Here is a 12455-nt window from a genome sequence, read left to right as displayed (position 1 = left end):
TGAGCTACTCCTTGGGGCAGGTTTAATTTACTTTTGTAAGTGACTAACCCAACTACTCTGTAACTAATCACCAAAATGATATTTCAGTGATTGACTCTAGGCGGGCGAAAGAGAGATGCCTATTAAATACGTTAGCCCGTGCTCATCCTCCAAGCAGCTAATCACCTCTGGCCAGAGCTCTTCAGTGCGCACTCATGGAATGCAGCCAGCCGTCCAGTCGCACCCTTAGTCTCTGTCGCTATCGTCCACGTAGGTCAAAATGAGACAACACGACTTTTCTTCATGATTGCCCTGCCACGTGGTGGTCCCGTGGTATCAGTAGTGCTGGGCATGGGGGAGGCAGGCAGGGCCCTGAGGCTATCCTGACTGACACGCTGCATGGCTGTTTTGGGGGGATGGCAAGCACAGAGAGGGTGTATTCCCCTTTGGACAGTTCAACGGGGTGATGTTAACCTGCAGTTTATCATATTCAAGGGAGATGCCCGGGGGCTCCCCAGGAATCGGTGATGTCCAGTCTCATTATTTTAATTAGTTTTCATTAATGATATGGGAGTGGGAATAAATAGGAAGATAATGAGATTCATTAATTGTGCTAAAATGGAAAGAGTTGCAAATATTAGGGGGGACAGAAAATATTACGAGTGGTGTGAGTGAGATTAGAGAAGTGGGGGAAGTTAGCGGCACTCAGGAGGAGACAGCAGGTGTAAGAAGGGGAAGTATGGGAACAGGCAGACTAGTGGGAGAAAGGACTAACTGGAACTTAGGCCGGTAATAACCACCACCGGGATGTGGAACAAACTCCCTGAGAAGTGAGGAGACCCTCAACATTTACACCTATCCTGGAAAAGGTGAGTGTCCTGGGAGGAACCTGCTGCAGCCCCAGGAGATGGACTGGTGAGACCTGACTGAGGTTTCCTTTGCTATGGATTGTGACCTTGCTGTACGGTTTCTTAGTTTCATCTTTGTGTTGCAAGATCTAGACTCTGACACTGACTCCCTTTAGGCTCATGAACTGGCCCCCAGCGGTGGAAAATGTGCAGACAGGCAACTGGTTTGGGGAGCATCAGACAGCCGAGAGAGGTGCAAACGTGCACCCCGGGGTCCAGGCCATCGCTGGGGAGAGTTCTTGGGATGCACCCAACGGCGTCGGAAAGGGCCCGCGGTGAGTTCCTCTTGCCAGTGCAGGTGAAGAAAGTGAGCAGCTGGTGCTGTCTGTGGTCATTAGTTGGCTCCTCCCAACTTCCTCCAGTGGCCACCTGTGGGGAGAGCTGGACCCCAGATTCCTCCTTCACCACTCTGGCTTTATCCAGGAATCTGCTTTTCCGCTGCCTACAATGAGCACGTGATGCAAATGACGAGCAGCCCATTAGTTCCCACTGCTCCCTACCCTTTCCTTAGGCTGCCTGAGCTGAGTGCTGCATCTCTGGAGAGGGTGACCAGTGAGCACAGCAAGGTCAGAGGTGTGTGGCCACGGGACTGCCGTGGCCTGGGAGGGGTCTCAGTCCCAAACGGCTCAAGGCCCAGGGCAGTGCGCCAAGACGCTCTGACACAAGGCGAGGGGCATGGTGCAAGAACAGGGACAGAAATCTGTGTGGAGCGTGACCATTGCTGTCCCAAAGGCATCATGGGAAACGTAAGGTCAGGGTTCTATTACGGGCACTTCTCCCACAAGACATGTAATTCGTTGCATGAAATCACCACGTGACCTTATGAAAATCCAGTGCTAAGCTCCCTGCCGGTGACCGGCCATTGCCTCTGTGGTGTTGTTCAAGTGGAGAGTTTGACCCATTTCTAAATGACTGTTAGGAAACCCTTATTCAATATAGGCTGGGAGGTGTTAGGCACAAAACAGGGACCATCCTTTCAAATACAGAGTGGGCAGGTCTCTGTTGGTCTGTCTGTATCTAGTATTAGAAGATGCACTCGAAAAACGGATTACGAATGGGCCCTTTTCCATCTGCACAGTGAAAGCCTGACGCACTGAGCGAGAATGTGAGTGCAAAAAAATAAGGGAGAGAGAAGTGCAGCATTTCCTATGGCATGTTACAGCTCAGAGAGAGACAGCAGAATTTTATACACTCACAGACATCATCAATGAATAACTCACCAGTGAGCTCTCTGGTAATTGAAACCACAACAAAGAAAAAATGTCATCTTCAAAATACAAAAGTAGCCTGATGATTTAAAAAAAGTCAGGTATGGGGGGACCAATCTTATATTTAAACACTTGGGCACCAGGAACAGGAGCAGTCCATGTTCTACTCACAATAACAGACGCTGCTGAAAACAAAATGTTCAAATACTGTTGTGTAACATGGAGCCTCATTTGCAAAGAAAGCTTTGAAATTCTTCGTCCAGCTTCTGGAAGCTTGTTTGCAGCTCCTGCTTTTCCAGAATGACGGGGACTTCCTCTTAGACTTCTCTACTTTTTTGGCATTTCCACCGAAAACTGCAGCCAAAGGAAGGGATTTCTTATTGCATCCACGTCTGGCCATTTGTGACATTTTCATATAGGAAGGTAGGAAATCTGTGCTTGCAGAGCTGTGAACTGAGTGATTCCTGTCAGTCTTCTGCATCATAGGATATGCCTCTTTGTCCAGAGAGACTCTAAGAGGCACTTTCTCTAGCTGTGAAACAAGGCATCTGCGCACCTAGAGGTCCCTGTGCGATTCTTTGCTTCCCCGGGGGATAGCAAGGGAAAGAGACGAGTCGATGGCACACACTGCCATGCAGAGCCCATATCACAATTGCACTTAGATTCCCGGTGTCCTCCTCACTTGCTGGCTTTCATGGAGAGACAGGAGATGGCACCTCCAGGCGAGAAGGGAGAGAAGCCCTGGAATGCTGTGAAGTGGTAAGGAAAATGCCTCCGCATGTGCCTGGGGCTTCTTCACACCTCCAAACCATAATTGCCTTATCGCACACACTGGCACTCCTGGTATTCGCATTAAGAGTTTTCATCAAGGAAGTTTTTAATCTTCTCCGAGCAAGTGAGTTCTCACAACCCATAAATCTTTATGTTTAATACATTAACAATATAGAGATAAGTATCTAATTTCACCTTATGCAAGACAGAGGCGCCAATGACAAATAGCACTGAGTAATATTTATGAGTTCCATGCCTGGAGCAATAAGAAGCACCTTAAATTACTGTAAATACTAACAAGCCACTTTCCTGGATGATTTTAGAAAACTTTGAGCCATTCGCGTGACTCTGGACCTGCCCTCTGTCCTGCAGCAGTTCAGCACTGACGGCCGTTGCCACGTGGGAACCCTACAGCCGAGCAGTCTGCCTGCTGTGCCAGCTCCCGCGGCTTCCTGAGCTGGGGCGCAGCCACTCCTTAAACCAGTCAAAAGAGATTTGAGCAACGTGGGGATCTGTCAGATCAAAGCAAGCTGAGCGTTCCGGCTAAGGCCAGCATGCGCATGGGCAAAACAGCCTGGGTCTTACTCACCTCTTCTCCCGCCTAACGCTGCTCGCATCAAGTGGCTCCATTTGGAATGGGGCCCAAGTTGTTCTCCTGCTGGCAAGGCCCTGGCAGGCTCCTCTGGTTCTAGTGCAGCGTGCGCAGTGCGAGCTGCTCAGGAAGAACCCGGCGTCCCGAGTAGTCGACTCCCCTCACACAGGTAGCCAGTGAAGACCACGTGACGCGCTGACCCCGTGGCACATACATACAGGCCCCAGTCTCTAGTCACCTTCGCTGCCAGCCTGTGCCTGTGCCTGTCGTGCCCACCCCCTTCGTTCTGTGGAAATAGACTACAGGGTGGGAGGGGGCACCCTGACATCAGCGCCCTCCTCCCCCTTCCCTGCTGTGCACCGCAAGCAGGAGGCTCCTGAGGAAGGGCAGCTCCAAGGCAAAGAGCAGGAGGTGCACAGCAGTGGGGGAGGGGAAGCTGAAGTGCTGCACTTGGCCAAATGGGTCAGGATCCTGTCAGAGGCTCCAATCCTGATCCGCTGGTTGGTGACCACTTCTATACCATTTTTGGGGCCAACACCCCCACCTATGGGTGCATCAGTGATCTGGTTGCTCCCCTCAAGATCCAGCAACGTGACACCCCCTCACAGTGCAAATCCCAAAGACCAGAGCCTGTGTCCCAACCTTCTGCCCCAGCCTAGTGAAAGGGAGGGAGGAAGGAGTGAGAAAGGGCAGGGCCTAGGAGAAGGGGTGGGGCAAGGGTATTTGGGTTTGAGGTAGATCCTGGATTGCACTTAAATGCAAAAAGTGATCTCGTGCTTAAAAAGGTTGGAGACCCTGCACTTTCCTCTTCTGTCATAAAGCTCTAGATTAGCACAGCGTCTGGTCTCGGCCGGTGCCTCCAGGTGCTACAGTAAGAGTACGTCTAGACTACATGCCTCTGGCGACAGAGGCATGTAGATTAGGCTACCCGACAGAGTAAAATGAAGCGGCGATTTAAATAATCGCCGCTTCATTTAAATTTACATGGCTGCCGCGTTGAGCCGACAAACAGCTGATCAGCTGTTTGTCGGCTCAGCACGATAGTCTGGACGCTCCCCTGCCGACATCAAAGGGAGTTGTTGTCAACCCAGGTATGCCTCCCGGGATGAGGCATACCTGGGTTGTCGACAACTCCCTTTGATGTCGGCAGGGGAGCGTCCAGACTATCGCGCTGAGCCGACAAACAGCTGATCAGCTGTTTGTCGGCTCAACGCGGCAGCCATGTAAATTTAAATGAAGCGGCGATTATTTAAATCGCCGCTTCATTTTACTCTGTCAGGTAGCCTAATCTACATGCCTCTGTCGCCAGAGGCATGTAGTCTAGACGTACCCTAAGAGACATAATGGCAGCGATGACCATCAGAATCTCAACTTCCTGGTGCTGATGCCCGACCTATCTAGCACCGCTCACACGGGGTGTTACAATGTGTCCTTACGTAACCGTGTAACCGCTGAAAATGTCAGTGGTTACAGGCGGGGCCCCAGTCAGCTCCCTCCCACCTCCTCCCACTGCTGCCTCGGATACAACGTGGAAAGTAGCAACGAGAGAAACTCGTGTCATTATCGCATTTACCCCCGGCCACGCTCGTTTATGCTATTTCCTTGCATCTAGTGCAGCATGACAGGTTCCTGGGGGTCCGCAAAGCATTTTACACATCCGTGGTGCTGCATAGATAATAACCATGCTAGTTGTTCTCTGTCAGGCCAGGGACACGTCAACCCTTCAAATGCTCTACAGGTCAAAACACCCGGATGTTCTGATGCTTCACCAAGCTTCAAAGCCTTTGAGTTTGTAAATCTGGGCTGAACATCTCTCTGAAACTGGATTCTTTGTGGATTTTTTGGCCCAACAGGAATCAGAATGTACCAGAAGCCAGATAGAGATAGAGAGAAAAGCTTCTCCCTTCTCTTTCAATCTCTGCTCTCCGCCAGAAGCAGGAGGTGCCGAGGTGGCAGATGTTACCCTCACCCTCAGAAAATGATCAGGTGCAGGGTGTGCTCACGAGGTTACCGGAACAGGTCACCATTCCTTCTCTTTCGAGCTGATCGGTGCAATCTAAGTGTAACGTTCTAAGGTGGCTGGAAGCCCCTTCAAAAATTGCCGGGTGTCAGGTGAATTTTTCCTGTAAAACACGAGAGCCTCTTTAGCTGCAGCCACTCAGATGCAGCCCTTGTGTGGTGTCTTGTGCATGTCCTGACTGCAGATATCTGAACGGGCCTGCAAACAAAGGCACCTCGAGACCCTTGTCACAGGCTGCAAATGGCCAGATGCCCAGCTGCCTGCCAGCGCAGGCCGCGTGCACAGTGGGAGCAAAGCGGGTGTCAAACACAGCATCCGCCCGAATGAGACGGGAGGCAGCTGGGAGTGGTAACTCAAAGTGCAGGGCATAGACACCCAAGCCAAGAATCTAACACATCGTTAACTGAGATGTGGACTCCTTGGAGCAGTGCCTTTGTGTTGGGGCCAAATGCAGAGTGGTAGGAATGAGCAGTGTGCATCTGCTCCTATAGAAAGAGACAAATCATGTGATGCAAAATGTTAATATTAATGTGGTGTTAAGGTTGTAAAGTCAAGTGTCCCCCTGCCCTTTAAAATGGCACTTTCACATTGGGGGAAATGTGGCCAGCACAAAGATTTACCCCAAATACGCGAATTCTGTCTGCTCTATCTCCTGCTGTTAGCAGGCGCGTCTGGGTTTGGAATAGGAGCTTTTCCCTTCTCTGAAGCCCAGAGTCAATTCATCATTATCATCTCCTGGTGACATCACAGTTAGTTGCCATGGAAATAATCCTGTGAGCATCTATTGAACCGTATGTCTTTACAGTGGGTCATGGATGAGAGGCTGGTTTGCGGGTAGGGGAGCCAGGGCTGGACACTTCCTGGGGAGGTGGGCTCTGGTGAGCATTGTGTACATTGCTCTGCCACCACGCGGCAGCTGTGTGTGAAGAGACCCGCAGCGTGCAGTGGGCTGGGACAGGACGGTGAAGTGAGGCATCAATGCAGTCACAATGCAAGGTTTTGTTGTGCCTCTGTGTGAACATGGTGGATCACTCTGTGCTAGGATCTCTGGAAGCCTGCAGGCTACTCACAGTGCCGCCAAGAGCCGCCATGACGGATTCCTGACAAGCCCTTGAGAAGCGGGAAAGGAGCCAAGTCAAAGGGCAAACCAAACACAAGTCCATGCAGCCAGGCCCAGTTGCGTGGCTATCTGCTATGCGGCAGAGCTGCCAAAACCCAGTCTGAGCGGCTTACGGAAACAATTCTCCCCATGTGCTGCCATCCCTGGGCAGTGTGCACAGTGCGCCACGGGCTTGTCCTGTCCCCTCAGGAGACACCGTGGCTCTGCCCTCGCTGGGCACGTTAAAGGCGCACGCTGAGCCAGGACGAGGGGTGCATGGAGGGAGCCATCGAGCTCAGACCCCGCGCTGAGGCAGGGCAAAATCCTTGTCCAGCCTGTTCCTACCATCCCCCGATGATGCAGCTTCCAGTCTCCCTCCCTGGGAAGCCCCCTGCAGAGCTGAGCTACCTCCAGAGTAGCGAGTTCTCCCTGCGGTCTCACCAAAGCCCTGGTGCAGATCAGTAGCCTCACTCCTTGTCCTACGGACGCACCAGAGCTCGTGGAGTGAGACCTCGACCTTCCACGTCTTGTAGAGAACTATCCGCTCATACTGGTGCCGGTTGTACCTCCCTTAACCGGGACTCCCTGGGCCAGCATGGACCACCATGTTCCTGGACCACAGAGCTCAGGAAGAGGGATGGCTGGCGGTGGGGTGGAGCACCGTAAAGGACACCGGAGACTCAGCCACGAGCCCAGAGTGCGGGGGGCATAGGACGGTGGCTTGGCGGGGAGCTCTAGCCTGGCCACAGCCGTGGACCTCCCTGCCGGCCAGGGAGTTCCAATCCCAGTGGCAGCCAGGGAGCTCTGGACCCATGCCCGGAGCTCCAGCTGCATTCTGGCTCCAGTGGCCCCGGAACCCCAGCCCCAGCAGCAGGCAGGGAGTGCTGACCCGGGCCGCGGAGCTCCAGCCCTGTCCCTCCACCCCGGCTGCAGAGCTCTGGCCCCAGCAACAGCAGCAGGGCTGGGGAGAGCCCCAGGCAGCAGCGGGGGCAGGCTAGAGGCCTTGCCTGGTGGCAGCACGACCACGAGGCGAAGGATCTTCCCTGGCCCGGCAAATCCCCTTGTTTGGGACCAGTCAGGTCCTGAAGGTGCTGGACCAGCGAGGTCCAACCTGTCCTGTATCGTGGGCCTCCCGGCTGCCAAAGGAACTCGCAGGGCAAGTGAGACCGCTCTGGGAATTGATGCTGCTTTCCTCCCATTGCAAGTTTGGCATCGTTAGCCGGGTGTGTTGAAAGGGAAGGAATTGCCCTCATGGAGCTGTGACCAGTTTTAATGTGTATCTCAATGAGGGGGCTGAAGAAATAAACCCCCAAACTTACCACCCTCAAAGGGCCGTCCATGCAGCCTTTGTGTTCGACATATTTCAGGGTTGTGAGACAATCGCGTCCTAGCAGGGCCAGGTAAAGTGCTCCCAGAAACCAGACCGCGGCCGGGCCCCGGACCCTGTTGTGTCCTGGCCGTGGGACACCATTTCTGTGTCTTTCTGAGGCTGAGCTCCAGGGGCAAGCAGGGCAGGCTCCAGGAACAGAATTCTGGACCTGACTGTGCAGCGTACAGTGGGGCAGCTGGGCACCAGAGGCGTGACACCAAACCCGTCTTCCTCCCTGCTCGTCGGTGAATTTCCACGTCGGGCAGCTCGTCCACCAAGGCAGGTGAAAAAGGCCAAATGTCAAGTGAAAAGAGAGAATCGGGACCCAGATCATTTTATTTAAATCGTTTTTTACAATAAGCAGCAGAGACGTCTTTTCCTTGCCAGCTCTTGTTATGTTTTGCATTTTGGGTAAGGGACATGTATGTACATCAAGGGTCTGAAATAAATGGCAGCGTTCTGGTACGCTGTGTGCCCAGCTGCAACTCATTTTCAGCTAATTCTACAGTTTGAACTAACGAGAGTGCCAAGGACACACACAGCAAAAGTAAAACAAAATTCTGAAAGTTTGCGAACTATTGTTTTTCTTGGCATTAGTAGGATGCAAAATCTTGCACAGAGAGGGGTCTAGTAAATGAGGAAAATGCCACTCTCCGTTCCACTGCATCCTTTCTGAGGGATGGGAGGCCAGGGGCTGACACGAGATGGGGATGGAGGGAATTACTCAGAATGGGAAGCAGAGTCTTGGAAATCTAATTCAACAGCCTGAAATGAAGAGCAGCCGAAGCGAGGACCCTCTCTAGAAGGGCCAAAGATCAGCTACTATGCAGGGAACCTGCTTCTGAACCAAGAACGCATGCTGCCACTTCCATGCCGTAATCAGCGGCAAGGAATTACTGCTCATTGGTTCCATTTCCTCTTCCGCTTGGTTGATAGATAAATGTCTGTTGTAATTAATTACTCCAACAAATACACAAGACAGTAGTGATGATTAAAAAGGAAACATGGATTAGCAATACGGTTACTAACTCAAGGAGTCTTAACTGAATGGATTCTGGCCTCCCTAACTCCTGTATCACAAGAGAACAATGTGACTCGGATACTTTTAAAGGCTAATAACAACACGTTTCAGCTTCCATGGAGGATACAAAAATGCTTCAATCCCAGTGCTGCTGGGAGGCTGATGATAACTTCCAGTTGCAGAGAAAGTAAAAATTGCTCAAGGTCACAAAACGAGTCCTTGGCCCTTTTGGCTCTTGAGTCCAGGAGCCCTGGCAGGAGCTCGCCTGCACTTACCCCTTAGCTGCAGCTGCCTCGCAGAAGCAACTTTCCTTTTGTTTTCTGCTGCCATTTTCAAAGGCTAGCCCTGCTGTCGTCGTGGGCTGGACGGAGTCGCCAGCTGCCTCCCATCCGAGAAGGAAATCGAATCTCTCCAGTTGTACGGAAATAACACCTCCCCTTCTCCCTGCACGGCGCACCCTGAAAGTCCACTTCATGCCAGGGAGGGAAGCAGCTCGGCTCAGCAGCTGGAACACCCAGTGCAAAGGCCTGACCAGTCTGGTGGGGACACTGTCACCGGGCCGGGGACCTGAGGTGGGGAGGGAGCATGAGAGAAGCCAAGAAAGAAACCGAAGCAACATAAAGTAGAAAATGCAACGGGCTCTGGGCAAGAAATGAAGCTGTGCGGAGTCTGTTTGCTGCGGGGTAAACGGTCAGTGGATCTTCAAGGCAGCCAGGCCAAGGGACCTTCTCAGTGTGGCCTTTGGGTGGTTTGCTTGGCTTCCATCGCCATTGTGGCCTCTGCTATTTATAGTCACCTGACCTGAGCCACGAGGGTGCTGCTGCCACTCAGGAGCTTGGTGGCACCTACACGCCAGTGCACGTGCTCCTCAGATGCGCATTTCAGCCTGCGGTATGTGGAATCTAAAACAAAGAGCTGCGAGCACTGATGAGCCCACCCACAAGCTGGGCTGTTCCACCACCCGTCGCATGGGCATCGAATATAACTAATTGGCCTGGATCCAGCGTCGCACGCTTCTCGTGGCCTAGGGGAGCTGAGGACCTAGTGTGTTGTCTGCTGTCTGCTCTGCAGGTTACTCTCTGACATTTGGATGGTAATAGCCCCCTTGTACATCCCCGCATGCCTCACGTATGTATTTACAGTCGCTACCAGTTTTTCTGATTACATTTTACTTTTATTGCCTGCTTGTATTTCTAACATCACTACGTCCATTTAGAGTCCTTTTCTGTCTTCCTAGGTTGGAGGCTTCTCCCAAACTGGTTTCACATGTAAATTGAATGAGCATGTTTGTTATCCCCTTTTCTAGATCCTTAGTAAAATCGTTGACTAACATCAAGTGCCTCAGTTTATCCATCTGGGAAAAGTGCATAATGATAATAATTACCTGCTCCCTAGCAGGTCAGACAGACAATAATACTTGGCTCCAGGCTATCCGCTGTCTCAGGTAATGAATGTCTACCAAATGCTTTGAGGGGCGTGGCTGACAGTCCCTGCGAATGACAGACACCCTGTGTGTGCAAAGTAGTATATTTATTAAAGAAGGGTGCTATTGTTATGATCACAGCTTTTTGTTTATTTGAATGTTAAAGATTCATTTGCGCAGCACATCAGTAACTCCTTTCCCTACACCCCTCCATGATACCATATTCATCACCTTGGCAGGCTGAGTTCTAGCACTGCTCTTTTCTTTGGTGGCTTGGCAAAATCCCTCCTTATCGCCCTTGGCTCCTTTAAGTCCATCAACTTAGGCCAGGTCTGCACTACAGGGAAAGGTCGACTGAAGGCATGCAATTCCAGCTTACGTTAGTTATGGAGTCCACACACCTTGATTCGAGTGGGAGGTCGATGGGAGCAAACGCAGGAGCAGGAGTACCGGCGCCAACAAGGGTGCAAATCAACTGGCATTGCGAGAGTGACAATTTCCTATTCATAGCTGTAGCCTAGCAGAGTTGAATAGATTGTCACTTAAAGGGATACATATCTGGAAGTCTGTCATGGCAATTCTGATCCCAAGTGCTGGCTAGAATGGAACTTGACGTGAGGTGGAGGTTTCTTTGCAGCCTAGTTACCCATCTTCCCAGCCAAGAGACCCATGGTGCTGTATTTCCGTCTCATGCAGAAATGGGGGAGTCTCCATGTTATGCTCACGTGGGCCACAAATACGGCTTAGCTTGTAGCCACTTGTGACTTCTGAGGCCAGTGGCTCCCTGCTGTTACCTTGTCGTCCGTGCTGTACCCTCATTTCCTGCAGTGCACAGTCTAACTCCTAGATTGTGGTCTCTGCGGTGGGCACAGACTTTAGGGCTCTCAGCCCGGTCTGAGACCCACCACAAGACAAATAATAAATAGTAACCATAATAAACAGGAAACATCAGAGCTCCTCAGTGTGCCATTTTCCCCAGCACTACATGAAATAACCAAACCTCAGAGCTCTGTCCTGCTGTTTGTCAAATGCTGCAGCTTTGGGTTCAAAGCGAAAAGCACATTTCTGGTTTGTACTAAGCACACGAGCTGCCTTCCTTTCCATTCCATGCGCACGTGAAGGGTTTGTCGCCACCTCTGACCTCACGTGTTTCACCAAATTAGAACAATCCACTACTGGAGTGTTCGGGGGGGAGGTTGTAGCTAAATGAGGTTTAACTCCCACATTCTGCATTTGCCTCCCCTCCAAGCTAACAGACTCATCCTGCTGGAAGCAGAAGTTCTCTGCACTCCCAAGCAAGTGTTGCAAGAGAAAATTTAACAGGGAACTGTAAGTGCCTTCTAGCTCTGAATCTAATTAAGTTGCTTTCATGTTTCAGAGTACTGCATACGCTGGCTTCCAAAAGAACGCCAAGAAGCCTTGATTGCCAAGAGTTCAGTGTCAATGCGTGAGGTACCTCTGCAGTAAAACGTAAATGACTGTCAAATTGGTAGCTGGCGCATATAATATAGACCCAAGTAGCTGAGATTGACAGTTGCTGGCAATGGGTTTGTTGTGGTTAAGGATCTTTTTTCTGTAGCCAAGGACAAACACTCCCACAGAAAGGACTTGATCTCCAGCAGAATAGGATTAGCATGAGGAAAGGGCGTTTTGGTAGCATGTCCCACGCAGAGACGAGCCTTTGAAACCCTAAATGCTGCGCACTCGGCCCCAGCTGGACTGGTAGGAAGTTTTTGCCCTTGCGGTACAATGTTCATATGGCTAGAACGGAGGCTTGCAGATTTCTGTTCTAATGCTGTGCTCTGTTGTCAAGGCTCAAGAGCTTGGCCATAACCGTCGGTCCTAGCTGAAAGCATCTCGGGAAGGGGATTTCTGCCGTGAGCGTGGGAATGGCAGAGAGGTGCCGGGAAATGACCAGTGCAGAGCTCCTGTGCTCTTTATCTTCTGTGGGCCTGGAAAGAGACCTCTGTCCCCTCCAGCCTATTGTTGCACTTTTGTCCCCTCCTTTCTCTTTATTCCGTAGCCACCGCTCAGCAAGACTGAGCCCTGCCAGCCAGCTCTGCTC

The sequence above is a fragment of the Pelodiscus sinensis genome, chromosome 22 (assembly GCF_049634645.1).
Source record: "Pelodiscus sinensis isolate JC-2024 chromosome 22, ASM4963464v1, whole genome shotgun sequence".
Lineage (NCBI taxonomy): Eukaryota > Metazoa > Chordata > Testudines > Trionychidae > Pelodiscus > Pelodiscus sinensis.
This window is presented reverse-complemented; position numbering follows the sequence as displayed.